Below are 3,800 nucleotides of genomic sequence, written 5' to 3' on the forward strand. Positions count from 1 at the left end.
AGTCGAACTTAGCCTGGGCAAGGAGGTGGGTGGGACGCCGGCTGATTGACATAATCCTCGTTCAGTCACTGGAGCGGATTAGGCCGCGACGAACCAATGAGGAGAGAGAGAGGGCGAGTGCTTCCCATAGCACAAATCGAGATAGTCATTGTATCATTGCTGCAGATGTCATGTGACAATTAAGTGACCTCATCTATTCAGAGCAGCGCTGAGATTTAAAACGGAGTCACAGCGACTCAGAAAATCCAGAATGCAATTTCCAAGCTCTCCCTTTTTTAAAAAAGTGCTTGTTGGAGAAATAATTCCTTCCAGTATTATCTATTCTGTTAATGCTAAATGAGCATATTACAGTCAACGTAACGTCTCCCAGCAGTGGTAGATTCTTTTTCAGAGGGTGATACCACCCATTTTTAAGCTGTATTCCAGTACATTAATCGTAATTCACGTGGCAAAATCTTGCTTTGTTGTCCTAATGTAAGCTCAAAAGTGCAAGGGCTGGAAGTGACCCTCCCATTTTTTCCCATTATTGGAGTGCTACGGTGTACTGGTTGTTACTGGGCAAATCTCCAGAGCTGTGGACTTTCCATCCAGAGATGTGATTTCAAATCCAGCCATGGCATCTGGAGAGTTTAAATTCAAGTGATTAAAAGACATGTATGTTTTAAATATCTACAAATATAATTAATAATGACCCTGAAACTTCTGGATTGTCATAAAATCTTCCTGGACTGGCTCCACCTATGTAGTTGGCAAGATCAAAACACAGTTGGAAGTGGACAGCAAATGCTGGCCTTCATCTCCAAAATTCACATTCTAATTTTTTAAAAAATCTCTTTGTTGGTCTTCATTCCTGTGCATTCCTTCCCGTTTGAACCCACAGGCTGATTTTTGTTAAACCCCTCCCAGCTTTTTTCCTAGCTATTAAAATTATGAGATTTGGATATAAGTTAACAACCACATTTTTTTGATGATCTCAGAGTTTTCCTCCTCTGCTGATTACCATTTGTGTAAATAGCATCACTCTGAAAGTTTGTCCATCTTGTATAGGTTATATTCTGGAATACAACTCCCTCCAATTTAATTTCTGAAGAACCAACACAATTTTCCTCCATTCAGACAAATAACTCCGAATCTTCACCTGAAGTCCAACCATTTTCCCAGCTGCCACTTTAGGTTAACGTCAGTGGTACAGATCATTGGATACTGTTTGACTAACAACTCATTTTCCAATTGCAAAAGTGATCTTTGTTGAAAGCTATGCATTTTCACCTTTGCAAAATTACATGTCTCCGCCCTTACACTTATTGTTATTATCATATTAGTCTAGTCAAGTCAAGTGAAGTCGAGTCTATTCTCATGTGCACAAGTACAGTGAGGTATAGGTACAACTAAAAACTTGCTTGCAGCAGAATCACAGGCACCTAGGTACAGAAAGTTTTAATTCTCTGATGATTTTCCTTGTTGCTTCCCCACATTCATTCAATTTATTGCACAAAACCAGGCTATTCAGTCCATTTTATTCACATTCACTTCCATTCAAATTCATCCATTTCTGCGTGCCTAATTCTCCTATTTCTCTCTTTATCGTAAGAACTTATATAATTTCCCATAAAATTCTACATTATTTGGTTCAACTACTCCATGTTCCATATTCTAACAACTCTTTGGTTGATTTTCCATCATTATAAACTGCAAGTCAATCAATACCACAGGCCATCTCCCAACTGGACCAAGAATCATATTTTTATCATGTGTGCTCTTTCCACATTCCACTAAGCATTCGCAGTAGCTGAGTATCAACTCTAATAAATGCTATAAAGATTATGTTGTGTTGAAAAGCTCAATCTTCAACCACCTTTGCTTGATTCAAATCTTGACAGCTAAAGTTTGCTTTCTGACAGCACATTTGGTATTAGCACTTTGCACATGTACCCAAGAATCAATCCACAGATAAAAAAAAATTAGAGATAGAAAAAACATTTGAAATCTTTGACTCTGGAGCACCGTGCCAGACAGTAGAGATTCTAGCAACAGCTGAAGAGAATTGGGGGCTGCACTGAGGCACGGTATCAGCAGAGGTCTTAATAACTGTGGCTGCTGCCAATTTTTGTCAATGACTCTCACTATTTATCTCAATGGTTGAACAGAGTGGGAAGAAATACAACTGGGGAGGAAGTTCAGAAACTGAAAGGTGTAAACAACAGTTCAAATCAGTAATACACTGCTTGGAAGGCCACCCATAGAATTTAAACCGTTGTAGAGATTGAAACTGATATAGTATTTTAACAATGAAACTTTAACAACTTGCTGTGTGTATCAGGGCCTAGTTATTCTGTGTTGTTCAATCAATTTCTATAGCTAAGGAAGGATAAAGAGGGAGAGCTATAAATTTCAGGCTTGTGCCAGACAAGTGGAAACTAAGTGATTTTTTTTTTCCATGTTGTTTTGCTGCTGGGATGTAAATGAAGTTGGCAAAGCTACATTTATTACCACCCACAGCTTCCCTGCGCTAGTGATGGTAGGCCTTCTTCTTCATCAGTGTAGTTTGTGGTAATGGTGACCTCATAAAAATGACAGGGAAAGAATTCCAGGACTCCAGCCCAATGGAACAACATTACAGGTAAAGTTCAAGTTTATTGCTGTTATGGGCATATAAGTACTATGAAAATTTGCTTTTTGTGGCAGCAGCACAGTGCATTACAAACCACATATTTGGACCAGGACAGGTTATTGGTGATATTTACACCGAAAAAAATTGAAGCTCTCAACCATGGGCAGGCACGGTAGTGTAGCAGTTTGCATAACGCTTTACAGCGCCAGCAACCCGGGTTCAATTCCGGCTGCTGTCTGTAAGGAGTTTGTACGTTCTCCCTGTGTCTCCGTGGGTTCCCTCCCACATTCCAAAGACCTACAGGTTAGGAGCTGTGGGCGTGCTATGTTGGCGCCAGAAGTGTGGCAACACTTGTGGGCTGCCCCCAAAACACTCAAAGCATGTTTTGATGTACATGTGACTAATAAAGATATCTTATCTTACCTCCACCTCAGCACCACTGATGTAAACACATGCATGTGCACCGCCCCACTTCCTTAAGTCAATGACCAGCTCTTTTGTTTTGCTGACATTAAGGGAAATGAAACTGGGGATAATAGAGTCATAGAGCACTACAGCACAGAAACAGGCCCTTCGACCTGTTTAGTCCATGCCAGCCTGGTTTTCTGCCTAGTCCCATCTACCTGCACCCAGACCACAGCCATCCAGACCTCTCTTATCCATGCACCTATCCAAACTTCTCTTAAATGTTACAATTGAATCCACATCCACCACTTCCTCTGGCAGCTCATTCCACACTCGCACCACCCTCTGAGTGAAGTAGTTCCCCCATATACTGACATGGATTGAGAAATTGTTATTGGACAGAAAGCAGAGTGGGAATAGATGGAACTTTGTCATGTTGGCAGGCTATGAATAGTAGGATACCACTGGGATCGATGTTTGGTGCCCAGCTATTCACAATCTATATCAATAATTTGGCCGAGGGGACCAAATGTCACATTTCCAAATTTGCTGATGATCCAAAACTAGATGAGCTTGGGAGAAGGGAAGAGGATGTAAAGAGGTTTTGAGGAGATAAGCAAAGCTGCACGAGGTTAGAATATGGCAGATGAAATATAATGTGGAAAAATATAAAGCTATCTACTTAGGTGCTCAAACCAGGAAAGCAGAGCAATTTTTAAATGGTGAGAGACTGGTTTCAAAAGGATCTAGGTGTCCTGTATAAAAGTCACTGAAAGCTATCAAG

This window comes from Pristis pectinata, chromosome 3 (assembly GCF_009764475.1).
Source record: "Pristis pectinata isolate sPriPec2 chromosome 3, sPriPec2.1.pri, whole genome shotgun sequence".
NCBI lineage: Eukaryota > Metazoa > Chordata > Chondrichthyes > Rhinopristiformes > Pristidae > Pristis > Pristis pectinata.